At 43.9% G+C, this 27,988-nt stretch overlaps 1 protein-coding gene across 6 annotated transcripts in view; it reads left to right on the forward strand.

The window, feature by feature from the left end:
* PALM2AKAP2 (PALM2 and AKAP2 fusion) overlaps positions 1-27,988 on the forward strand; it is a 391,958-nt gene that overhangs the window by 262,329 nt on the left and 101,641 nt on the right. Inside the window, exon 2 of one of the 6 annotated variants that reach the window (XM_054032677.1) lies at positions 21,565-21,681. The exons of the other annotated variants lie outside the window; for them this stretch is intronic. The gene's annotated coding sequence lies outside the window, so the exon portion shown is untranslated. The remainder of the gene's footprint in view (positions 1-21,564; positions 21,682-27,988) is intronic. 6 annotated transcript variants of the gene reach the window in all.

The raw sequence follows: 27,988 nt of genomic DNA on the forward strand, positions 1-27,988 counted from the left end.
GCCCAGTGGGACCCAAAATTTATCCTCTGCATATTCTCCATGGACAGAGCTAAGGATTGAATGTTGGAAGACAAGGGTTGGGGCCCATAATCCGAGCACTCCATTCCATGTCCCATGTGCAGATTACTTCTGGCTTTGGTAGGAATACTCTGTATGGAACCTCCACAAGGTCAAAATACAGGCCCACACTTGCAAAACAGTCATCGAACCAGAAAACTGAAAGAGGAAGGCCTGAATTTGGTTCTTGAATTTATTGTGTAAGTAGGAAGGAAGTTATCACCCCTTGGATTGACTGGTATTCTTCAGAGATAGAACATATCTGGTTGTTTAAGACATGGACTGTGTCCCCTGAGAAGTTTTCTGTTCCAAACCTTATTTTGAAAGCTATTACATAGTTGCTGAGAGTTTACCCCTGAGGTTTACATTGGGGGACAGAGGGAGGGAGGGAGGGCAGGTGTGTAAATAAGAGATGACTGCTAAGTCCCATTCAGCTTTTAAAGAAGAAATATGTGCAAGACGAGGCAAGGGAAAGCAGAGAATGCTGCTGCTATGACAGGTATATTTTAAAGAAACTCTTTCTCTGCAGCCTCCAGTTACTGGCTCAGTGCAAAGAGGCGGAGAGACATAGACCTGGGATTTACAAAATGCCATGTACTGCAAATGTTTGTAAACATTTTTTTAAACCTCTCTAAGGTGAGATGCACTCATAAACTGATGCCAACGGAGGGTTGAAGGCCAAGATTTTTCAAAGGTGATTAGTGATTGGCGGTGCCTTTGTTTGTAGGTGTCCTGTCTGAATTCCATGGATGGCTGTTTGGAATTTTCTGACAGGCATCTCAAGTTGGGCACACAAAATCACTAGTCACTTTTGAAAATCTTAGCCAATTTTTTTTCTTACCCGAAGTTGTCATGGGTTTTTTTTTTTTTTTTAAACCACAATATTTCTATTTCAATAGTAAGTGGTATTGATTCACTAGAAGATAATTCCAGCATGTCCAGTTGCTTTTCATTATACTAGTTTTGATTCCCACAAAGACTTTTTGGAGTGCCTTATTTGCATTTACACAAAGGTCCTTTTACATTGCTCTAGCAGTGTAAACCGAGCTCGAAGTGACTGTAAATGTAATTTTCACCTACTTCAAGGCCTCTTTACGCTATCAGAGTTGTCTAAAGCAGTGGTCTCCAAACTTTTTTGATCGCGCACGCCTATCAGTAAAAAAATTTTTGAGCATGCACCCCCTGCCACGCCAAAGCAAAAATAAAAAAATAAACCTCGGACTCCCACCTGAACTGCTGAAGCGCAAAAAAAAAAAAATAAATAAAGCGCTCCTCCTGCCGCACACCCCCAAGGATCCTCTTGTGTACCCCACTTTGGAGACCACTGGTCTAAAGGCACCTTTGGGCCTTGTCTTCGCTAAGGAAAAAGGAGTGTGAGAGTGGGTTAGATTAGATGTGTTAGCTAACACATGGTAAACTAGCTGTAGTTTGAATATGTTAGCAGGTCGACGTACGCTGTGTCCTCCCTGCAGAAAACAAAAAAGTATGATGTTAGATTATAAGAATTAACTCAAGTTACCACAGGCGCCGGCTTCTTCCTTTCCCCGGGGGTGCTCAACCCCAATTCAGTCCCAGGCCCTGCCCCGACTGCACCTCTTCCTGCCCCTGCTCTGCCACTTCCCCACCTCTTCCTGCACTGCACCGCCTATTCCCGCTCAGTTCTGCCTCTCCCCAAGCGCCTGGTCCCTGTTCTTCTCCCTCCCCCAACGTCTCCTTCATGCTGCAGGACAGCTGATCCGTGGTGGGTGGGAGGCCGGGGGTGGGGTGGGTGGGAGAGCTGGCTGCCGGTGGGCACTAATTTTTTTTCCGTGGGTGCTCCAGCCATGGAGTCAGCGCCTATGCGAGTTACACTGAGATAGGTAACATCCTAGTGGAGATACAGCCTAGGTCATTTTTACCTTGATGTAACTAGCGATGCAACTAGCCCTATTCCTCCCACCTGGGACTGGCCTCCACTAGGTCAAGGTAACATTACAGCGCCTTGTCTCAATGGGGATTTGATACTGGGATAGATATTGCAAAATCTTTTTTTTTTTTCAGAGAAGATGTAGCCTTGCTAACAGCTTTGTCTTCCGCCTTGACCACAGTCGGATCATACCACGCGTTCGCTAACATGGTAAAAACACACCATTTCCCCTAGTGTGGACTTGTCTTAAGTGTAAAGGAGAATCTGGCCCTTCATTTTAATGAGCATATTTCAGTGTTCCAGTTTCTCTTTCCTTTGTATAGGAAAAAACAAGCAGAACTCTGCCAGCATGACACAGTTATTTGGAAACTTTAAAAAATGCTTTGGAACTCTTGGGATTTGTTACCCAGTTGGTGTAAAGCTCCATTAAGGGTTTAAATGGACAAAAATTTGGGAGTGAGAGAAGGAGGTTGTCTAAACGGCTTGATATAACCCTTTAGTCCTCTGAGAATCCCTTCTGTGGGTTTCTGATCTCTCTTGTCGATGCCATATTTTAAAAGAACACACTGTACCCGTGTCTGGGGGCTGCTGTGAAAGCTACAAAGTGCCGTTTTGAGCTCATCAGCAAAACTGTCGTGTTGTCATTGTGTATGCCACTGTGTCACAACTAGTTATTCATTTCAGCCCTTGGCTGTGGAGCGTGCAGTGGCCAGCACATTATGCCTTCTGCATGTTAAGACTGAGGTTTGGTTTCGATCATATAAAAGGCACTTTTATATTGAAAATAAAAGAAAAATCAGGAGGCCGATTCCCCGGTTAATTCTGCACCATATTGGGGAGGAGTCAGAAACACGTATCAACTTAATTGTGGCTAGTAAGTAGCAGCTGTGCTTCATACCCGTCCCCTAGCTCTGAGCCACTGGTATCCCCTGTGGTCATTCCTATTAATCACCCAGAGTCAGAGCCTCATCTGGGTCCATATATTTGGGAATGGGGCTGAGATTCTCTATGAATCCTCAGGATCCATGGGCTTTTAAGAGCACATCCCTAAATCACCTATTCTGACACTAATCCCTCCCTGCAACAACATAATGTAGTGTGGCTTCCAATCACTTCAGTGTGTTTTTTCAGCCTATTTTCTTCCCTCTTCCTTCTGTAGACCTGAGGCCTATTCCTGGCTCTGCCAGAAGTGACTTTCCAGAACCTCTGTTGTCTTTAGCTACCCAGCGTGTAAAAGGGTGGTTAATATTTTCCCCCCTAGATAACTTTCCGGGGTTGGGGGTGGAATAAGTGTAACCCATTGTGTGTGATATGCTTTCCAAATAGATGTTCTGCAAAAGAGCCTGGTAGAGATTGTGGGGTTCTCTATATTCAGACCCGTCTCTGAGAAGCAAGCAAACAGCATTTTGCTTGTCCCTCCTTAGGTTGGGGGAAAAGCTGGTACTGAAGCTAGATAAGGAGTGTGAATACTATGCAAGTGATCTCTTAATGGCATTGCATTGCAGTATTCCACTTCAGAGCTCCAGAAGAAGGTCTAACAATTTGCAACTTTTATATTGCCATGTTTATAGCTTTGTTTTGGTACCATGCACTAGATCTCACTGAGGGCTTATAAGGATTTAAGTGTCTTTTGCCTCTCACCCTTTTGTTTTTCGTAGATGTGCACCCAACAAACAAACAAACAAAAAAAAACCCTAACCTTCTGAAACTTCAAAACACTTCATTTCTAGAGTGCTGTGTCACGGGAACCACTTGATCTTTTGACCTCGAATTTTCCCCACAAAGTGTCTCCTGGCCCCTGACCCGACATGCCAATTTTCAGGCTGACTGGATTGTTCTGTGACTTCTAAAGAGGCTGCAAAATCCAGCTTTAAACAGTAATTTAGGCAGTAGCTTGTCATAGTACTTGGTTTTGCTTTTAAGTTGTGTCATTCTATGTGAATGTTTGTCCTTACGTCTTTTGCAAACGAGGCCAGGATGTTGACCTAGCAGAATAAACTGCAATCATTGCCATTTGCATTGTTTGACAGTCTGAGAGTTGCTCTATATACAAAGTGACACAGAAAAGGATTGTAATTCCCACCGTCTGTTCTTCGGATGGCTTTCTGAGTGGGGATGCTTTTAACTCAGGTGGAGACTATCCTGTTTTGTTTTAGTTCACATCTTTCTTTACTGACTTAAGTTAAATTGAAATAAGATACTTTTCATATGAAATGAATGTCCACACACAGGCTTCCACTGAAATAACAGAAGGTGTGAATTAAAAGCAATTTACATTTTCATTGTCAGTTTGTGTGTAGACAAATCCTTCTGTGCCCTAGCAAGCTAGGGGCAGAGCTGACCAGCAAACTCCGAAGCCTTCAAAAGGATCAGAATATAAATATACCAGAAAAGTAAATGGAGTTGGTTCCAAAAGTTGCTCATATGCCAGCATGGTGATTTCAAAGAAGCCTCGATTAGCTTTGTGCTGACAAAAGGCTCTCCAAGGCAAGAGACTATTGTGCGGAGTATTGATTTGAATCTGTCTTTGTTAGATTCTCTTCTGGGACAAAAAGGTTAGGTCATCCCTCTTTTCCTCCCTGGTTGTTGATGCTTTGCTTCAGTCACTCTGAGGATGGTCATTGGATGGGGCTGAGACACATATATTGATCTCTGCTTTTCCTCCAGTGGATTCCAAGTGATGTCTGTCTTCAAACACTCACACTTCACTATCAAAGGCTGATGCAAGAATACAGTCTGTGCAAGCTAAAGGAAAATTCTCAAGTGATCAAGGAAGATAGCAAGGAAGTAGAAGACAGTCAACTGACGTATGCAGCTATCTCTACCACAAGGTGAGAGTGGTTGAAAAGAGAGTTTGGACAGATAGGAAGAATCATCAGTGGCACTCAGCTGATGGACAAGGGATTTCTCCTGTCTTTTTTGTGTTTATGTTCATTTTCACCTCCTAATGCAATGTCCCTGGAATGGCGGTAGGAGGTGTGGCAGGAAAAACAGGATGAAATGTGTTTATAAACAGATTGAAATTTGGTGCAAACAGATCCATGAGTAAAGGGTCAGAATTAAAAATTGAGGATGAAAAGGGTTTTGCTAGCAGAGCTAAGGAATTCTGGGGAAGATCAGCATGAACACAGAGATGGTACCATAAAATAGACACTAAGCATCTTAATTAGATTTAGCAATTGGTCTTTAATTTTACTGGTGCAAAAGCCTAAAAATATTTGAAAAACAGACACGTCTACTAGTTCTAGTGAGCCATTTCAGTCTGTAGCATGCCATGGTTTCAAAGCAATGAAGATCTCTGAGATCCACCCTTTTCCTGGGCTATTTTTGGTAATAAGCAGCAGAATGCATAAGGGCTTAACACAAACAACTGTACAATTCAGACTTTTCCATGCTCAGTATTCTCCTCAACATTTCCTTTTATGCCGGAATGTTTATGTCAGTACTTCATTTCAAATGATCTGATTCCCTTCCAGGAAGGTTTCCTCTCCCCCCCCCCAACCCCTCCTTTTCACATCATCACCCACCCACAAGCAGACACACACGTTCTGTTTAAACAGGCTACTTTTTTTTTTTTCTTTCAAAAGGTACAAGAGTGTGTGTGGGTGGGGAACCTTGCTTGTATTTACATTAAACTGTTCCTCTGCAGTTCAAGGAGTGATGGAAGAAGTCTGAAGGTTAGAATGCAGCATTAGAACAGCGAACTCTGGGACGACTCTCGTTAAGAATGGCCCCTGTGTTCTGAAACACGCCGACTTAATCATTAATCTACTAAAATGTCTAATATATACATTTTTAATTACAATCTGATTGGTCTCATTTCTTTTGCCCTTGGAGTCAGTGACACAGTTTAGTAATATGCCAATGAATAGGGGGAAAGGCTGGTCATTTGACATCGCATACTCTTTATAAGGGGATGGGGGGAGACTTCTGTGTAGTTCAACACACACACCGCTGAGATGAATGTGTGTGTGTGTGGCGGGGAGAGGGGGGAATCTACCATCATTATACACATTTAAATAAAACTAAATCTGCTGTCGCTTAGCACGGGGCCCTAGCAGCTGCATGCATACTTTGTGTGCTCTGTTTATGAAGAGGAAAACTCAAGGGGGAAAGAAGCTGTGTGAAATACGATCGTAATAGCACAGCGATGTCATGAGTTTGCTCTACCCAAGGAGGTATGCAAACCGTGTCAGAGCTGCTACTTGGATGCAGTCTCTTTCTTCTTGGTAGATCTTCTTATCATCTTTGCTTTAAGAGTTTGTATGGAAACAAATAGGATGGCATTTAGTCCCTAGGACATGAGTATTGTAAGCAATTCTAAAGGTATATTGCTATCCTTCCCAGGTTTGCATGTTCCTTCCTTTTAAAACGTGGCTACGTGTACGCTTGGAGCTAGGGGTGTGATTCCCAGCCTGCGTAGACTTACTCGTGCTCCTCTCATTAAACTGGTGTGCTAAAAATAGTAGTGTAGCAGCAGTGGTGAGCAGCAGGAGGAGCTAGTCGCCCTGAGGGTACGTACCTGGGTAGCTAGCCTGTTCTGCCACTTGAGTTACCTCAGCTACACTGTAATAGTTAGCTCTCATTGAGCTAGCATGCTAGAGCAAGGATGTCTACTCAAACTGGGAGTCACACACACACACACAACTCCAGTGCTCAGGGTAGACATAGCCTGGGTGTGAATTTAAGATGGGATTCTCTAATAATGCTTCAGCATTGCCCTATCTCTGCTTCCCTTCAAGTCAATGGACATTTTATTGTTGATTTCAATGGAAGAGGAATTAAGCCGATGCTGAAAATCCCACTATCAGTGCTCCTATTATTTGCTGGCCTGTTTGGTCTCCATGACCGATTCCCCGAGGGGAGGTGGGGTGTCTGCCTACAAAAACAATACAGATCTCACTATCAACAGTGGAGAAGGACTAAAGAAACTTGGGGGAGGGAGAGAGAGAGAATGAGAAAACAGGAGTGCAGGTCCGTCCTGGAGAATAACATCTGTGCATCCATAGAACAGGTTCTGCCAGGCAACTGAAATGCAAGCGTCCCTTGCATTGTCCCTCCAGTGGAGGCCAGCTCTGGAGATGGAGGGGGACTCCCTATGCCTCCTCTGCAGAGACTACCAGCAAGGCACCAATTATTGCTAGCAAATACTTAATAGCACTTCTATGGGACCCTGCAGCTAGGGATCTCAATATGCATTTGTGATGTAAATAAATGCTTTGGCTTTTGCATGAACTTTTTATTTTAAAATCCAAGCTGGGTTTCCCCATAACAATAAAACAGAATGGCCTTTTCAGCTTGAGTAAAAGAAGCAGACCCTATAAGGGTTGTGCGTAGGGTGTTACCGAGAGAGACAATGTCCTAGCTTGATCAAGCATGGTAGTACTTTGTCCAAAATGTTCAGCAGGAGTAAAGAGGCTTGAGAGTACTGAAGAGGCCTTTGCACTGTGGTGGATCAAGAATGAACAGTTAATGAATACTAGGCTAGATCTTCGCTGTGTGTGTTAATCAGTGTAACTCCACTGAGATCCTTTCCTAGGTCTTTGTTTTAGGTGCACGTAATAAACCATCTAATATAGCAAGGTCTCTCCTTTTCTCCAAACTGTTTCTGCTTAGGCTGACTGACTGAACAGTATATCTCAGACACTCTGTGCCAAATTGTGCCTGTCCCAATGCACATATGCTAGGGTAGAGAGCGTGCGTAGGGAATCCCTCCCTGCTCATAATGCAACTAGACCAGAGGCAGCCATCGTTTGCATGCCAGTGCTAAGGAATACTGCTCAAGAGGAAGTGGGGGAAAGGTAGGGCCATGATCCTGCCCAGCCAATCTCTCCTTGAAACCATGCAACAGTGGGAGGGGGAAGAAGTTGGGGGTGCTGCCTATACCTTTGCAAAGGGTTAGCAAGTCTGCTCAGCATCTAGGAGCAGGGCCGGCTCTGGCTTTTTTGCCGCCTCAGGCAAAAAAGCCGCCTGCCGCCCCCCAGCACGGCAGGGGAGGGCACCGAGCCTGGCTGCAGGCCGCTCTCCCCAACCGGCCAGAGTGCCGGGGGGAGGGCGGCTCCACTGGTGGCTGGAGCCCCAGGAGGAGGGCGGAGAGCCCGGCCGGGGCTCCGCTCTCCCCGGCGGCCAGAGCGCCGGGGGGAGGGCGGAGTGGTGGCCAGAGCGCCGGGGGGAGGGCGGAGTGGCGGCCAGAGTGCCGGAGGAAGGGCAGAGAGCCCAGCCGGGGCTCCACTCTCCCCGGCGGCCAGGGCCGGAGCACCGCGCCGTCCCCCTCCAGGTGCCGCCCCAAGCACAAGCTTGGTGGGCTGGTGCCTGGAGCCGGCCCTGTCTAGGAGGTACTAAACCCTACAGAGAGGTAGGTTTCTTCCTGATGCAGTGTCTCAGAGGGTGTAACTCCTTCCCATCTACAGGGTCGCTCTGCCTGGGAACAAGCATCATTTAGTCCTTTATATCTTTGATCAGCTTGGTGTGGCTTCTCTGGACCCCTTCCAGGGGTCATACAGCCACAAAGAGTCCCAAACTGGTTATCTTCTGCAACTGCTGTCTCGCTATGTTCTTAACCTTTACTAATGAGAGCAAGGATGCCAAAAAATTCCAGTTACAGAGCTACTCTGTATGATCTGATTATGCTGCTCATCTGCTGTGGTTCTTCAGGGGAAAATTCTGGCATCTGTTGGCGGCATGTGGGTCAGTTGTTGTAGGGGAGTGGGGAGGGTTTTCCCCTCTTAAATCCGTGGAGGGCAGGCAAAAATTCTAGAATCTAACCAGTCACGCTGCATTCAAAGTCTGCTAACAGTGTAAGCTTTAGTGCTGACCTGTACGCTTCTTCTCCCCTGTCAGATACAAATGCTAGTCTCAGCTCATGCAGTTGTCAAGAAAACCATAATGTGATTGTTGGAGAAATTTACAAAACCCACAAAGATAATAAGCTTGGCCAGAGAAAATAAAGTAGGATATGTTTCTCTCTATTGTCTGTCTGGTTTCAGTTAAAAGTGAAATCGCTTGTCTCCAGCTGGCTAAAATTCCTAAACTTCTTAACTATGAACATCTTACAACAACAAAATCCAGAGATCCAAAATATACTCTCTGTTATATTCCCTTTTGCTTTTTGTATTTCCTGGTTTTGAATGACTTAGTCTTTTATTTGAGTCGTTATCTCTAAATCAGAGCTGTTACCTGCATTGCATCTTCCACTTCTGTAACATTTTAGATCTTTCCTCACCGCTGCTAGTTACATTGGGCCCAATCAGCCTCCCATCAGAAGGGGACCAAAGTCAGATCAAAACTCCAAGAGGAGGCATAGAAAGGGGTCAAGAGGGTTTCCATAGTATTCTGAGCCTATGAAGTCTCCTTCTCCAGAGGGACAGGATGAAAATCTGGGACAGAGATCATGAAGGAGGCCGTTTCTCTATTGACTTCCCTTCCCATTCCCCACCCCGTCACCTGCCTCCTGTTCGCTTGCAAGGCACAAAGCAGGAATACTTCTGCTGGGCTGAAAGGGGGGGTATGGCATGTACATTGGCCGCCTTGCGGAGGGTCCCACTGCCCAATTGCTTTGGTCTTTTCTATTCTCCACCAGCACAATTTGGAGGGGAATTTTTATTTTTTGTTGGCTCCTCTGACCTCAGGAGTTGGATGTCATAGACAAGTATGTTAATTAACCATAAGCAAAAGCCCCGTGATGTTCTTGATATGCTGTTCCCTCACTGTATACAAAATACAGTGGAGCCAAAACAATATTAAAACAAGGCACAAGTGAGGTACGGATGAGTTCTGAAGGCTGTGGAAAATGAAGGGACATTGCATGGCTGTGGTCTGTTCTCCATGACCTCAGTCAGAGTTAATTGAGTATCTGGGCCATATTCAGCCCTGCCGTAAGTCCTCTTATTTCCCTGGAGTTGTGCTGGCCAGTGAGAGTGTTGGACTTGGGCCTGTGTGCATGTGGTACCGAATGTATTGGTACGTGGTGTAGGGAGAAGACACTTATCTTACTGAGGGTGTGATGGAAACAGAACTGGGGAAGCCCATTAACCTGATAGAAGAGAGAAGCTGTTTTAGCCACTTGGACTTGTGAACATGTTGCCCACATCTTTGTCTGCAGTGTAGCCCCAGTGGGTCTGTGACAATATGGGAAGGCAAAGCCTGTGACTATACGGCTCCAGTGTTTGTGCTCATCTTTCCAAGCCAAGACCAGTCATTCTGGAACTGGAATTTGGGGAATTGCTGCCAGCACTGGGCTAAATCCACACCCACAGGTCTTGCCACCCAGGGCCACAGAGAGTGGGAAGAGGAGGGGGGTTAACCCTCAGGAGAGTGCACGGTTTCATCAGGGAAAGAAGCTTTCATCATTACAGGTGCAGTGCTGCTGGAAGCCACAGTGGGGATAGACTGAATTGGCACATCTCACTGCTGCCCTGGCCACCGCTCCTTGGGGAGGACGTGGCACACTCTGCCGTTGGAAGGGCTTTCTGACTCCGAGGTGACCCCTGCCAGGGCCTGTCGCTGGCAGGAGCTAGCTCCGGCCCTGACTCAGAGCTTACCCTATAGCGTCTCTCACTAGTGTTTGTACTAGAGCGTCTCTCATACCATAAATATCACAGCAAGCCTGCATACGACAGCAAGGCACCTTGAAATAATTAAGGCCTCTTGCAACCATGAAGGCACAACTGAGCCTGATTTTCAAACTCTCCGTGAACATGCACTAAAGAACAGCGGAAGGCTACTTCCTAAGAAAAATTCCTAGGTGGAGTTACGTGCTGAGAAACTTGCTCAGACTGCGGGGTTTATCTTGTTTTGATGGTATTTTGCTTGGTGCTGCTCCTTAGAAACCAAATGAGCACTTCCTCTCTGGCTCAGCAAGAATTTCTTAAACAATACTAATCAAACAGTGGCGGGGTTTCCTTTTAAATGCAAGCCTTTGACGCTCTAAGAGTCAAAGCGGTAAAACCAGTGCTCTTAAAGAAGTGCCACGTTACTTGATTAGTGGGAATATATATATTTATAATATGTAATCTGTTAACGGGCTCTTTCCATACAACAGAGTCTCACCCTTACTGACCTGTTTTTGTTTTTGAAATGACAGATGTATCTATACAGGCTTGCAAAGCTAGCTGCTGGTTTTTTTCTTCGGGGAGACTTCCAGCCAGCTGAGATTGGGAATGAGAGGGAACTATATTTGAACAAAACAAAACAAAAACAAACAAAAATTGGCCATGCTAGTGGGGAAAAATGAGGTTTCATCCATGTCTGCTTGTTATGAATGGCCGTGAAATAGACAGATATCCTTCAGTTAATAAGTTACACTGAATAACACAGTACTGTACTTGGGGATTAAGGAGGGTAATTCAGTGGATGGATCTTTTCCTCAACTGTGACCCATTGGCTTGGAGAACAAAACAGCATATGGGTTCTGCTTGCCACAAATTTCTCTCTCTCTTTGGAATAGATTATTTATTGCCAAAGTCATAGCATTAGACTTAGCAGAATTGGATTTTTATTCTTTTGTAATTTTGACAGATAATATTGATAGTTATTTTTAAGCATTTTTTTAAATTTTTATCTATTTGAATTTTGCCAAATTTGGAAAATTTATGGCATGGAGTTGTGACGGGATCCCTGGGGTGCAGCCTGGGACTGTGGGACCGCCGTGTCCCCTTAACTCTCTCTAGCCTGGGCTGTCTCTCACAATGCTTTCCTAGTGACCAGTAGCAACCCCTCCAGGCGCTGTGATCACTCAGCACAACCGCATGTGGAGCCCCACACCCAGCTAGATTGCATGAATGCTCCCAGAGCCACTTATGATCACACAGGGAAAGGCACCAGCCAGATCTCCCCCAGCTCCCAGCACTGTACCCCAGGAATATACCGTCTTGCGGTGCAAATTTATTAATTGGTTCAGCACTTCATCAATGGAAAGTGGACATAGACCAGCCTTTGCGAAACCTTAGCATAATTGCCACATGCTTCAGGCAAACTCACTGGTAAAGACAAATAATTAGAAAATATAAGCACGCAGTCTAAACTCTCAACCCTATTAGACACGGCAACATCTAGATTAAGCAGTTTTTCTCACCCCACTGGATATTTGCCCTTGTTGCCAAGAAGGCTAATGGCATTTTGGGCTGTATAAGTAGGAACATTGCCAGCAGATCAAGGGACGTGATCATTCCCCCCTATTTGGCATTGGTGAGGCCTCATCTGGAGTACTGTGTCCAGTTTTGGGCTCCACACTACAAGAAGGATGTGGAAAAATTGGAAAGAGTCCAGCAGAGGGCAACAAAAATGATTAGGGGGCTGGAGCACATGATTTATGAGGAGCAGCTGAGGGAACTGGGATTATTTAGTCTGCAGAAGAGAAGAATGGGGGGGGATTTGATAGCTGCTTTCAACTACCCGAAAGGGGGTTCTAAAGAGGATGGATCTAGACTGTTCTCAGTGGTACCAGATGACAGAACAAGGAGTAATGGTCTCAAGTTGCAGTACGGGAGGTTTAGGTTGGATATTAGGAAAAACTTTTTCACTAGCAGGGTGGAGAAGCACTGGAATGGGTTACCTAGGGATGTGATGGACTCTCTCCTTCCTTAGAGGTTTTTAAGGTCAGGCTTGACAGAGCCCTGGCTGGGATGATTTAGTTGGGGATTGGTCCTGCTTTGAGCAGGGGGTTGAACTAGATGACCTCCTGAGGTCCCTTCCAACCCTGATATTCTATGATTCTATGATATTGCAGTCCTTAATATACAGATTTCACCCTTGAAACCTGGGTCAGTCCCCTCTGCTGGAGTCTTCAGTCTTCTGTGAGTGTTTGTTGCTTGTAGCATAGGTGGGGGCAAGAGAAAGGGCAAGCATGAGTCCCCTATGTTCTGTTTTATACCCTCAGTCCCATGTGCTTGGAGAACACAAGTCCAGACATGTCTCCTGGGCATTGCTGAGTCTTTAGACAAAGTTGAGTAATTCCCCTGGTGTGGCCTCATGCAGGTGAGTCATTGAATTGTAGCTCCCTTGCTGGACAATGGCTGTTGATGGGTTGTTTGACATCACGCCCGGGCGTTGGTTACTTTCCTTGCTGTTGTCTCTGGGGAGCTAATATCTGGCTGATTCCCCCACTTACAGCATGTTTTAGTTACAACCATACAACACAATTCTCATAACTTCATATACATTAATGATACACATATATGGATAGAAAAATGACTTTCAGCAGATCAACCTTTCCCCGGATACTTCACACGGCCTGCTTTATATGCAAGATCACAATTATATATAAATGAGGAATATGTGGGTTACAGGGTGAATCCCCAATGTACAGAATGTCACGGGAGTGTCAGACAGTAATTATTTAATGACAGTAGATGTTGAGACTCAAAAAGTTAAAGCTTTTTTTATTTGTAACAAGCCTAATTGAAAAGTCTAAATCACAGGATTTTGCCCATAAAGTATTCGGTTCGTACAGCTAGGAGGGTGAAGCTTTAAAAAAAAAAAAAAGTGGTCTTTTTTGTGTGGGGGATTCAGTGGTCCTGGCTGGGCAGAGCAGAGACCTTTGGCCAGGATGGTGATAAGGAGGACAAGCCCTTGGCCACAGGGGAGGCCACACTGCCGCTGTAACGCTCTGGCCTGGGGGTAGCAGACAGTGCTCCACCCCTCGCCCCACTCTTCTGGCCAGTGATTGGGGACCCCACTGACACTGCTCACTCAAAGGGCCAGAATACTGGAACCCTGATGGTGCTAGGTGTGGAGGAGGCTGGGCTTGCGAGTTACTATAGCGGGATTTTTTTTCATCCACTTCTGTGTGTCAGGTGAAATGACGTTTATCGACGACTAACTATTTAGCTTGAATCCTTTCAAGCCTACACGTAACACCACTTTAGGTTGGCTTTGTAGGAAATAGACTGAATTCCTCACCGCTAGCCAATTGTTTAGTTATCAAAGCCTAACCCCTCTAGCTTTGCTTGTTAGTTGAGGTTTGTTCTTGCATCTCTCAAAATACCTCTGAGTAAAAATATAGTCAGTTCAGTATGAGTATCAGTCACTCTGTAGTGACTGATCTTAGCAGCTCCAGATAATTTGGATCCCATTTGTAAGTGTGTGTTTGTTTGCATGGCTAGGCACGCAATATCAGTCTATCCATCTGACCTGTTTTTCTATATACTGTGCCCATCACGGTGGTATCTGTGCACCTTACCTAGAATGATAGTTATTGGTGATTGCAAGCAGTGGTGTAAAAACCAAAAACCGTGTGTTATTAAGGCTCTTTTTTTGCAGTTTTATTTCTCTGTACATATGTCACACACTGATCTGCAACCAGATGATTTTATGTTTATTGAGTGTACAATATCTGTTGTGCAAAACAAAAACAACATCCTACGGGTCGGGGGGGGGGGAGGGTGGTTTTGAACTACTGTTATGCAGAAGAATAGCTACGGAGGCATTAGCTTGGGTTTAGGTCTCAGCAGCGTGACAATAGAAGCCTTTGTAACAGAAATCTGTTATGTGGATGGCAGTTCATGTACATGGAGAGGACTCTACTGTTAGGATGGAAGTGCTGATGCAATACCTATATGGCTGCTGGTTGAATAGCGCTGGTAGTTCTAATGCATCGTGGTTGCTTAGTGCAGGAAAACAGGCAACATATAACGTAACAAATGCAACACTAGATATGGTCCTGTTAAAGGAATTACTCCGTTACTGATCCCCAGGCTGTTGCTAATGCTTCCATCCTTGAAAAGAGCCCCTAACTTAAGTCAGAATCTTGTGCTGGAGCAGCTGTTGTTAGTCCTGATAGTGGCTAATTGAAGTTGATGGGGATACAGAAGCAATCTCGAGTTTTATTGTTAAAATGCCTAGAGCCCCGATTTAAAAAAAATATGTATTAACTGGAGCAGTGCTCTGCCTCCCTCTCTATTCCTGTAAAGCGTATGTGCCTTAATTGCTCCTTACAATGGTGACATCTGGCAGGGGAGAAAGCTCTTACTTGTTTAGCCTGCCCTGGACAGACACCCGTTAAGCACAATTATTTGTCAGGAAACCATACTTCTACAGCTGCTACGGAGAAAACATGCATCTGACTAGTTGCTGGAAATACCATCAAAGAGTGAACGTGGTAGAGCGCTAGGCCTCTTTATGGAGGTTATTGAATAACACCTGCTCTCAGCGGCCAAAAAGGGAGGAGGAGCACATGCAGTGCACATTGCTGTGGTTATCTTCCTAGAGATGCATTCTTCAGACTGAGAAGAAGCATTTTTAGTGGGTCAGTTAAGGCACTGCAGAAGCTTTTCATAACTACCTACATACAGTGTCTTATCAAAACTAACTAATGAACGGAGAGGGCGTTTAAAGAAATCCTATTATAAAACCTCTCCCTGTTTTACATGGATCAGATGAATGGACCCAAGAAAAGAATCATTATATTAGAATTAAAATGAGAGAAAAAGGGCACACTGATGTAATTTAACATAGTATAAATGATATTTAATTGGATACTTCCATGCTGTTGAGACCCAAAATCGGATGAAAGTTCTCATTTTTATAATAGATATGGCGGAGGCAGCAGAAGTTAGACCAATGCTGAGAGCATTGGAAATCTTACCCGAAGAGTATTTCATCCCAAAGTACTTAACAAATTTTGAGCCAATCTGATGACAGATGAGCACCTGAGACTCTTAAGGGCAAAACTTGGTCACACAGGCCTGATTTTAAAAGACGCGCAGCCCTCACAGCTCCCATTGACTTGAATTGGAGTTGAGTGTTCCTCACTTCTGCAAATGAGGTGGTTACTGTATGGTATGATCATTTCACCTATTGCCTCTTAAAACATACATGCTTTACGTCCGAGATTTTAAAAATGGTGCTGAAACTGAGGCTCCTAACATATTTATTGAGGCCTGTGGGTCTGCTGCTGTATGATCCCACCAGCCAACTCCCCTTACAGTATCCATTGCCTGGCTACCTTGGCAGTTGTGCAGGCTAGGGAATACGATTCCATCTCCTGCATAACTCCCTGGGACACAGCTCATTCCTTCTGGCTGTGTGCTGGGGAATGGATTTAGCCAAGAGGAAAAAAACACCATTTGGGGGGAAAGGGGACGGAGGGGAAAATAAACCTTTGCAAAATGAGAGAGGATGCAAATGTCAGGAAAAAGACCCCCTTTCCCCGAGCCAATAAAAGGCCTTATAGACAATGGAGAATCCCCTCAAAAATCTGCTTTTTAAAAGGGTGTTTTTATGGTATCCCTTTAGATTCCAGTGATGTGACAAAAGCCATAACATCAAAAGCTGAGTTCCTTTAGTGCATCTGAAATACCAACAATTTAAAACTTTGTGGGGCAAAAAATTGAATGACACTTGATTTGATTTTTTTTGTTTTCAGTCCTAAGCTAAGAGAGCCACATCTTGGCCGAGATTGTGCCCTCTCTCAGGTGCTTTGTGACACCTTTCCCGGGAATCTTTACACCTCTGGATTCTCACTGGGGCAGGGGTTCTAAACTGAATGGACAGCCTGGGGAGTGAGGATGTCCATGTTTCTCTCTCTGGTTCTGTGGCGCTTATGTGGAGAAGATAATTCAGCCTTCAACTGTGTTCTATTTCCTGTAGGATCTCCCTGTCCACTCTAAGATCCAGAGGATAGCACAGGGAAGTCCCTAGTAGCACAGGGAAGTCCGGTAATGCTGCGCGCCAACGAGCTGGGAGCGGGTGGGCTGGTGCGTAAGCATTAGGCCTCGGTGGAGATAGCCCTAATTTCCCATGATCTCTCAGGATATGTTTAGGAGCACTTCCTGTAGCCTTTTCTATACAGGGGAGCAAACTCAGCCCACCCCGGTAGATAGGGGAAGAGCTCCTGCAGGGGCCCCTGAATGAGGTTTCCTCTTGTGGGTTTTTCCATGGGGGGCTTGATCTGGCGCACTATTTGGAGCAAATGTTTATAGCCTGACTCTAATCTCCTAGAGAGAAAGGGTTTAAAATGGAAACCATAATATAAAAGCCTATTAGCTATGATATCAAGATATCATGGCCAAATATCACTAGGACTTTCTGTAGACTGTTGGGGACAGGGGCGGTGGGAAATCCTTTTCACTTTTGTCTCTTGTTCTTAATCTCGCTCATTTCCTTACCCTCCACCTTTCTATAATTTGCATCTCTTTGTCTCAGGCTTTTGCACCCTTTTCTTTTACTGTGATGCATGCCGCCGCTGACCATCTTGGATCCATCTGTGAAATGCAGACAGAGAAATAAGAGACTTAGACTGGTGCCCTGAAGTGCCTTCACTGACAATGCAACCACGTTCAAAGGACACACCCAGGCATCTATGGGTCTCTAGCTGCAGCCTGGTTTACGCTGAACTTCTTTAGCCCGAAATGTCAGGGCTCGGTATAGTGGAAGGCGGCACTAGAATTCAGCTACCGGAGCTGGCTGTTCCCGCTTCCACTCTCATTGTAAGAATAGAAAAATAGTAGGAACAGGAAACTCATCTGTCCAGCCCTTTTAAAATGTATTTCAGATACCACCCATTTGTTACTTTTTTTTTTTTTTTTTTACTGTGCTCCATAATCTAGCTCCTTCTCCTGACATTTAAAATCAAAAGACATGTTAAGTTGTTTTGACGCTATCCCTGTTTGTTCATGTAAACGTGCCTGCTCCAGTATGGCTTTCTACAGCTGACAGTTATTTTTATTTTAGTTATTTACTGTACTTTTCAGAGTGCCCTACGTGTGCTGAACTAGCATCGTTCTGCTAGTGTCCACTTTAAGATGCCAGTGAAATTCTTAACCCTGTTTACCCTTCCTGAGTGTCGAGTCTCATCTCTCACTGGTGTTAATCTGGAGCAACTCAGTGGATGTAAATGGAATTTTATTGATGTGAAAAACAATGTAAGTGAAATCAGAATCAGGTCCATGCCCTATTAAGGCCTGATCCAAAGCGGACTGAAGCCAATGGAAAGGCTATGGATCAAGCATGACTATCTTGGGTGGTTTCCCATACCCAGACAAAGCGGACGGGGACTTTCCTGTTGGCGTTTTCAGTCCTGGGGAGCCTGGCCAGTTGACGTATCAGTAACGAAAGACGTATCAGTAACGAAACTTTGTAAAATTTATGTTTAGACATCCTGAGAGGTTTCAATAGGGAGAAGGCTCTTTCTTTATCTACCAGGGCACTGACGTCCCACTACAAGAGGTATGCGGGGCTTCCTCTTTAACCTTATTTTAAATCCAATACTAGTAGAAAGATAAGGAAAATTCGCATTGTCTGAAGGGTGAATACTCATTTTCTGCACTACCTCGCTGATCCCACCCAAAAAATTAAAATAAAGAAGGCAGAGAGAGACTCTTCATTTTGCATTTCACCACTGAGTAGTTGTGGGATTTGGTTGTAAGCACAGTGATCACCAAGGCATCCCTGTGTCAGTTCTCCACTCTGGTACCATTTAATGCCAAGGAAATGAGCTATATGTCCTCAGCTCAGTGCTGTAACTTTGGTAACTGTATCCAGGGCATACAGTAGCATGAGCAGGCATTTAATCATTCATTCATTAGCATTGAGTGGTTTGTGCCTGAAAGACAAATAGAGGGTAGGAAACTGTGTCAGCCCATCTCAGAGGAGTATGCCTAAGATGAATTGGACAAGATCGCCGCACTTGCTAGTATTCTTTGTGCAACACATCGTCAGCTTTGGAGTGCAGCTGCTGCTACCACCAGCCGTGGAGAAAATAGCTGCCCTTGGAGTGCCGGTCTAAAACCTTGCAGCTATTGTCATGTTTTAATTAGGATGAGACTGTCAAAGAAGAGGAGTCGAATAACTGCGAGGTGGCAGAGTTCCACTTCACTGTAGAACTGCCGGGACCTAGTGAGTTGTGTGTCTATATACTGTATCAAATACTACTTGTTATGTATTCCAGGAGTCCCTAGAGACTCCATTATTAATACAACCTTTATAAGGATCCAGGATTCCCCACCTCCTCATTTAGTAATGGGTGATTGAGCAACACGTTGACAATGTCCTCTGTTGAAGTTCTGCCAGAATTTCTTCTCTAAACCCTGACTTAATGCCAGTGGGAACCTTTTTCATTAATCTGAACTCTTCAGGCTACCACATTGAACGATGAGCTCATGCGATTTCATAAAATGAGGAGGGCCAGTCTAGTCAGCAGTTTGATGGGAGGCCATCCAATGAAAATTCTGGGTTTTAGGAAACGGCGTCACTGATAGGTGTTGGCAACTGACAATTCTCTTTGGGTCAATATTGAACCAGTGCCTCAGCATAGTTTTAGGTGATGTTGGGCTGTTGGAGATGACATCTCTTGGGAGGTGACAAGCAAGCAAGGCTCTGATCATTTGCGGTCATTCAAAGACCTCGTGGTATTTTCTGCAGTGTAAGGATGCAGAGCGCCTCATGGTCTCAGACACCATCTGATAGTCCAGGGACATCTACATCGAGCACATCACCGGCCACTGACAGTACCGGGAGGCGTGAGCCAGAGTGACATTGTTCTTTGACTACGAGAGAGGGACCAAGAGACTTTCTCCGTTGGATCATATGAACTGGAACCATAAACTCCCTGAACATTAAATCTCACCAAATGAGGGTCAATCCATCCTCATCATCATATCCACTCATTATACTCCGCACCCAAATGTAGCCACTTTATAAACTACATACCCTCATATCTCAATGTCTGTACTTTGACCCATCAACCTTTTACCCCCAATCGGGAATATTGCAGATTATGTATTCCTTATGCCACCCGATCTTAAACCCAATTTTGCACCCTCAATAATCTGTATGTTATTCCCTGGTAACCAGAAGCTTCTATGCTTAAACTCTGTACCGTTCACTTTTTTTAACATCTTAATAAAATTTAAGTGGTGAGTAATCCCTTCTATTTGCTGTTTGGGAACAATTTTGCAATCCTTCTGGATGAAAGAATCACTATATAAGGTAGGAATAAGGACTCTTAAACAGCTATTGAGTACTCTTCTGACTCAAACTCAGTGTCTGCTCTTCGCCCCCATCTCAAATTCCTCTTGTTGACATGGGCGGATTCTTCTTGTTCTGCATTTGTTTACAAGGACATTAGAAGTAATGAATTAGAAAACTGTAAGTAGAAAATGTTAATGGCACTAAAGAATTTGTGGGAGTTTCCTGTTCTTCTGATTGTTTCAGGATTTTTGTCAGCTATCCCACTTGTTTAAAAAAAAAAAGGTTTGACTTTGGTCTTTGAGAGGTTAAAAGGTGAGCAAGCAGCAGTCCCACTTGCTTTGGAAAGAATACAATTTAGAAGCTGGGATTTCCTGCTTACAGAGAGCCCTGGTATGTTAGCATAACCTAATCCAAAGCCCATTGCATTTGATGGAATGACTCCCATTGACTTCAATGGGCCGTGAACCAAGAGTTTAAGGAAAAAGCATCAGACAGCTGAAGTTGCAGCACTAAACAATAGTAAACAAAAGTGTTTTCTTCTTGCTTTTTGGTGGCAGGCTCTGTTTGGTTCCAAGCACTTAAGCCTTGCCTACACTGCCACGTTACAGCTCTGAAACTTTCTCGCTCAGGGGTGTGAAAAAACACCCCCCTGAGCCATGCAAGTTTCAGCGCTGTTAAGCGCCAGTGTAGACAGTGCATCAGCGTTGGGAGCCACTCCCCTTGTGGGGGTGGTTTTTTACCATGCTGGGAGAGCTCTCTCCCAGTGCCCTGCGGCAACCACACAGCCATGTTAACGGCAGCGCTTTAATGTTGGTAGTGAAGACATACCCGTGGAAAGGTTAAAGTTATAAACCATTGCCTAGAAGAGCGATAAATAAAGCATGGCTATTTGTTATCCTCAGTTATTTGTGCCGCACAGCAGGATGTGGAAGGAGAAAGTTTTGACTCAGTAAAATATCCAACAACTGTTGATAAGGTCTTGGTCTTCATGACCTCATACATTCCTTCTGAGACATGTAGCCGAAAGAGCTACACTTGCACACAGCTGTTGAGAAGGGTATTTGGCTGGGTTTGTCTCTCTCTCTCTTACTGTGAAAAGGGGTGCTCTTGAGATTTCAGTTGCAGAGTTTTGTAGATTTACCCTTCCACAAAAAGCCAGTCCATCTAGTTAGCTTTGTATTACCCTTTGCAGGGAAAGGGCTTCCTTGTCAGAGTAAGCAAAGGAGTATGTCAAAAGAGTTCTTCTGAATACAGAAAAAAAATTTCAGAATTGCACAGAGTGATTACTTGGCTAACCTCTTTTTGAAATGTCGCCTTTTTCCCCTCCCACATGGGTCCATAGCCCCGCTTATGCATAGCAATGCTGCATTCATTGTGTGGGTAGAAGCAACATATTAACATGCAACTTTTCCTCTTAGCCAGTCACTTTTGTGTGTGTGTGTGTGTGTGTGTGTGTGTGTGTGTGTGTGTGTGTGTGTGTGTGCAACAATGCAGTGTACACTCTGTTCTTCCAGTGATCACATTACTTCAGCAGAGAGGGAATGTATTTAGTGGTTAGTACAGTGGATTGGAAAGGAGGACCCGGGGTGCTGTCATTGACACCCCTTGGGCAAGAAACTTAACCTCTAAGGAACAATGCTTCAGCTGGTATAAATCATCAAAGCTCACGATCTGTCCCTCTGTGTCATGTATAGAATGCTTCTTGAAAAGAGCCGAGTGAGGCTTAATGGTCGTAAATCAACGAAATTGATTCTACATTGTGTCAAGGAAGATTAGAGATATCATCATCCCAGTTCACTCACCCCCAGAAGGTAAGAGTGGTAGAGCTGCTCCATTCATTGGTCTCTTGCCATTTCAAACCATGGAGAAGGACTGGTCACCATTCTAACAGAATTGTTGTAACAAAAAACAGCTACAGATTAGTGGGATGTCCTAAATACCACCCAGTGCTACACCGGATGCTCTCCAGGCTTGTATGTTTAGACTTTTTTAGCCAGCCTTACCAATGGTCCAAGTTTAGTATAGTATATTTAAATTCCTCTTGGCCCACAAATCGTTAAAAACTGAATCAAGTATCAGGGGGTAGCCGTGTTAGTCTGTATCTACAAAAACAACAAGGAGTCTGGTGGCACCTTAAAGACTAACAGATTTATTTGGACATAAGCTTTCATGGGTAAAACCCTCACTTCTTTGGTTGCATCCGAAGAAGTGAGGTTTTTACCCACGAACGCTTATGCCCAAATAAATCTGTTAGTCTTTAAGGTGCCACCAGACTCCTTGTTGTTTTTAAAGACTGAATGTTCATCTTAAAACCAGTTCTAATGCATGTTCTAACAAGAGAGCTGATAAGCTCCCCCCAATCCTATGAAAACCAGCCAGTGTCCTGTAAGTGAGCCATTAATCCAGTTTTTTGCCTTGTTTGCTGCAAAACAAACCCAGCATGAGGATAAAGTGGTCATTTTATCAGTGCTTGTTGTTCTGTTACTCATCCTGTGTTTGCACTTCAACAGAAAATTCAGACACACCGTTTTAGTGAACTGGAATCAAAGGAGTTTCAGCCACTTTCAACTGCATCAGGTGTTGTGTGAGAGCAGCAGGGGTTACAAGAGGGTGCAGGGAAGGGAGAACACAGAGCTTATAATATGTTAACCCTCTGGGATTGGTGGTCACAATGAAGCCCATTGCACAAGCCAGGAAATGCACCTGGGAGCAGTGAGAGAGTTGACAAAACCCCACAAAAACAAACAGAAGAATCTTACTGTTGTGGAATTTGTAAACAATCTAGTGCCTTTGTCCAGAACATGGGGGGAGGGCACACAATCTAACTCAAATCTTTCCATTTGGGGTTTTAGAGTAATGCAATCAAATCAGACATAGCCCTGATACTACTTTCCCGCAACGTGTTCAGGAAAACTGAAACTTCACAAAAACCATTCCGCCAAGGAGGGTGGAGAATGTGTCTTGAAAGACATCAGCAGCAGTGTATGTTTTGTGCACATGTATGTGTGAACACACACACAAGCACAAAATAATATTATGAAGTCTTTCCTGATGAGGAGGCACAGGAAGACTGTACTCTGATCTCTTAGGTTCCAGTCCAATGTCTTAGTCACGCTCTGGCTTTGTATTAGGCTTCTGCACAGGGGAGAATTTCACCTTCTGTCACACTACGTCTCATCTTTCTTCTACATGATGGGATAGGTGAATGAAGGTGATTGGATCTACAAGAATGCCATGGCTCCATCAGCTTGAACAAATCCTTCAATTTATTCTAAGGCCTTGTCTTCACTAGGAATACCGTGTAGAGAGGCAGTGCTGGTAGTCCCTTAAAATCAGAATCTGCCTCAGGGGAAATAGGCCATCTCAGGCTAATCCTAAGTAAAACAAACCACAAGATGAGAGTGTGGTTCTGAAGTGGTATGTGCGCTGAGTTCTGTATGCAAGCCTGCCTGCATTGCTCATTGCTGCTGTGAATACCAGCCATTCTGGGAAGATTTACGTGCAGACCCATTTTGAAAATCCCCTGGAAAGCACCATTGTGTTTGGGGCTTTGATTTGTGGTTGAATCCTGGAAAGCCATCTTGTGGTGTTAATGATTTCTGATAAGAGGAGACAGAGTGAGCTTTCAAACACAGCAGGCATTCATTAGCATGCACATTCAGGGTAGATAGACCCCTACCAGATGATACAGTAATACTCCACATGGTTACTATTGAGCATCTGTTTGTTCACTGCTTCTCCCTGTCGACAAGCCAACAACTGTGTATTAATTAGCTTTTTTATCTCAGTTTGGGTGTATTTGTCTTCTGACATCAGTGGCTCTGTGATACCTTATTTAGAAGAGGATATGGGGCGTTGCTTAAAAACCTTGCCTTTCTAAAACAAAACACTTGAAAGAAAGAGAGTTAACTATTTTAAAAAAAAAACTGTGTACATCCTGTCGTTACAAGATAAGAACTTAAAGGATCTGGGCTTTTGCTTTTAACTCATGTACCTGTTTGAACCTCACCCTGTGCTGAGTGGTGAGAGCTGTCCTTATGAGCTGCTCTAGCTAAGGGCACGTCGTCACTGGCCACGTTACAGCGCTCCCCGTGCTCTAAAAAACCACCTCCACGAGGAGCGTAGCTACCAGCGCTGGTGCACTGTCTATACTGGCACGTTTCAGCGCTGAAACTTGCAGTGCTCAGGGGATGTTTTTTCACACCCCTGAGCAAGAAAGTTGCAGCGCTGTAAAGTGCCAGTGTAGACAAGCCCAAAGACATTATCCTATGTGTCTTTGACCTACTGTAGTATTTCTGACAAGTTTCAGAGTAACAGCCGTGTTAGTCTGTATCCGCAAAAAGAAGAACAGGAGTACTTGTGGCACCTTAGAGACTAACAAATTTATTAGAGCATAAGCTTTCGTGGACTACAGCCCACTTCTTCGGATGCATAGGATGTAGTATTTCTGGTGATCCCCACATAGATTTTCAGCTATACAAGGGCATTCAATTCAACTACCAGCTAAATCGGGGATCAGAAGCCATCTCTTCAGGGAGCAGGTGCATGTGGTATTCTATATTGGACTAATTTCCTATTGACATTACTTTGGTCGCCTGGTTTTCAATTTATAATGAAGACATACTTTCCTTCACTGTTTGTTTGACGCTAGAATTTAATACTTAGCACTCAGGTTAATCTGTTTTCATCGTCTCTTTAACCTTCAGCGTTTTATTCTGCTGTATTTACTTCTATATGTGTTGTATGAAAAAGGCCAAACGTTGCTTTTGCCTTAAAAAGATCAATATGAGACCAAAAGCTATATATTTCTGTGGGTGAGCCGAGGTATGGGAACGGCTCTGGATTCTTCCTTCCATTCCATGCTTAGCAAGTGTTTTCAGGTCTGGTCATGGGAATGCATAGAATAGCTGTATCTCCCAAATAGCCCTGTTTCTACCCAGGGCCACATCCCCATCTGTAAAGCAATCAATGCTATCTCAGATCCGCACATAAATTAAAAGAGATATTACTGGGGATGTGTTTGGGTTAGATAAACACCTTTGGATTGCCCCATGGTCACAGAGTGAGTCAGTGAGACAGCCAGGAATAGAGCCCAGGAGTTCTGCCTGCCCCCTTCCTTGCTCATACTGCTTGAGTGCTTCTGTAATGGTCGTTGAGGTGACAGCTGGCACAAACTTGTTTGAGAGGCAAGGTGGGTGAGGTAATATCTTTTACAGGACCTCACCCGTCTTGTGTCTCAGACCCTGAAGAAGAGCTCTATGTAAGCTCGCAAGCATGTCTCTTTCACCAACAGAAGTTGGCCCTCACCCATCTTGTCTCTTTAATATCATGGGACCAACGCAGCTGCAGCAACACTGCATATAAACTTGTTTGTTGCTTACATCAGACACCGGTCAAAACCACATCTATTCTTGCTAGGTGGCGTTTGAAAGACTGGTTCCAAAGATCTGGGAGTCTACATCAATTATAAGGGGCTCTCACTTGCTGTTGGCACTTTGTGAGATGGCAGATAAACAACCATGAAGTATGTAGGTACAATGGAGCTAATGTTTGAGCAACATCTCTTCATCTGCTGCACACATATACATCCTTCAGTTATACCAGATTTCTTGGTGATTACACTTTCCACATTTATTTGAAGCTGTTAACACTTTTCTCCAGATGGGTAATTCAAGCCTTTGAGTATGTGCCTGGGTTATGCTAGAGACCATGCTCCACTTCTCTGATATTCTGATTATAATGCAAAGGCATTCTCGTCTCAGAAGCAACATTTTCAGGTTAGAGCAGACACCACCTTTACAATGAATCTATTCTGTACACTGGGTGTGTAATACATGTACATCACTGACTTCACTTCAGAGATGTAGCTAGATGCTCAGGCTGTGTCTACACTGGCAATTGAATGACAAAACTTTTGTCTTTCAGAGGTGTTAAAAACAAAAAAAATCCCGAAAGACAAAAGTTTTGCTGCGGCAAGTGCCAGTGTGAACAGGGCGTTGTCGGCAGGAGCGCTCCTGCCGACAACACAAAAGCCACTCGTCGGGGGTCGTTTTTTTGTCAGCAGGAGAGCCGACAGAGCCTTAGGGACAGGATTAGGGTGCAAAAGGTTTCCTTTGTTTTTCTGGTCAGTCTAAGAATTTTTTAATGGATACAGTTCTGTACCACTGTGTAGCATTTTTATAGCTGCTGTGTTCCAGTTTAAGCCAATCTTATTTGGCCATTGAAAAAAAAAATAAACATAGACATATATTGGGTCCAAAAGAAACTCAAAATGAACTTGAGGAATGTCATAGCACAATCATTTCTCCAGAAGGGCAAAACAGCCAGCGAGAGAGAGCATTATGACTTGCTATTTTTGCTTGCTAAGTAATTTAAGCCAGAAGAATTGGCACTCTGTGTATTGAAATGGTGTGTGTATATTCAGTAATAAAACTATAGCTCTGTGTGTGTGTGTGTGTGTTGCATGCATTTCCTGCTGTGAAATACATGAATGCAAGTATTTTACCCTTCCCAAGCAATTGCGTATATTCAACAAATATGGCAAATAAGACTCTGATTCATACTATTCATATGCTTAAAATTAGGAATGTGCTTAAGTACCTGGCTGAATCAGGGCTTTAATATCTATTGATCTGTGTTTTTTTTAATAGTGCCCAGCCCAATAATGTCTAAACACTGTATCAAGATGGAAATAAATTTTACAGAGAGAGAGAGATTTCCTCAAAGTAGTTTCACACAAAACCATCATGTATTTCTAAAACTTTGTCATAATTCATGATAATGTAATACATCTGAATCTCACCTACAGTAAATACCAGTTTGCCTGTTCAGTGATTTTTGTATCATTTTATTTTATTGTAAATATTATGGGTCTGATCCTGTAGCTGTTCTGGGCACTAAATTCCCAGTTCTGTGATAAAAGTGCTGCAATACAGCATCCTTCATAGTTCTGTGTGTCGTCTTATAATTTATTTTGGTTAGTTTGCAAAAATAAGAGAGATTATAGGTCCTGATTTGATCCTGTGTGATCCTAAAATGGCTTTTGGGTTTTGTTTCGTTTTTGCTCTGGTGTAAAATAACAAAAAATTGTTCAGACTTGTCTAAACAGAGTTGTTCCTGATAAACTCTATGTATGGGCGCTCTCATTCTAAGAACAAGAGTGCTTTGCTCCTGGTTATCTTAATGCACAAAAATACAAATCCAAAACCACTCTGTGTGTTAAGCTAACCAGGAACAAGCCACTCTTTTTCTGGAGTCAGAGTGTCCACACATGGAGTTAATCAAGAATGACTCCGGGTATAGACTAGACATTGGTCTAAATGGTCAGATTTGCATCCACAATTAATTATACGCACAAACTGCTCCCATTAAAAAAAGAAAACCTTCTTTTAGAATCCTAGCCATGACTGTGTACACAATATCCAGGGCATATTTCCTTACAAGTAGTAAAATACAAGAAATAGCCGTTCAGCCTAGAAATCACATAAATGCACTTAATGTTAGTTTTACCCTTCTCTCCATTTAGTCACCCATAGTCTAAGTAAGGCCTAGTCTATGTCTACACTGCTGCAGAAAGTTGACCTATGTTATGCAATGCCTGTAGCTGGAGTCGACATACCTTATGTTGAGTTACCGTGGGATCTGCACCACGGGGCGACTTACCTTACTCTTCTCGTCAGGGTGGAGTGGGGTGGTAGAGTACAGGGGTCGACTGGAGAGCGATCTGCTGTCCATTTGGCAAGTCTTCACTAGACCCGCTAAATTGACCGCCAGTGGATCGATCTCAGAGCGTGGATCCTGGCTGTAGTGTAGATGTAGCCTTAGATTCTGCATATGAATGTGCAATCCACAGGCGCTAAAGGAGTTTTAGATCTCAAGCAAACGTAGAGCATATTTTGGCTGTTTCAAAGAGACGGTTTTAATGTATTTTTGAGAAATATTTCAGCCTCATTTAAATTGATGATATTTTAGTCCAGTGCTCTTTATAATAGCATTTTTTTAGCAATTCTGAACAGTTATAAATCCCTCAAGTAAAATCTACGGGCTATACAATCATGAGGCAGTGATCTCTGAGGCTTTCAGCCCGGGAAGGCTAGCCTGTGGGATCACAGCAAAAAT

Source organism: Malaclemys terrapin, chromosome 6, assembly GCF_027887155.1.
Source record: "Malaclemys terrapin pileata isolate rMalTer1 chromosome 6, rMalTer1.hap1, whole genome shotgun sequence".
NCBI lineage: Eukaryota > Metazoa > Chordata > Testudines > Emydidae > Malaclemys > Malaclemys terrapin.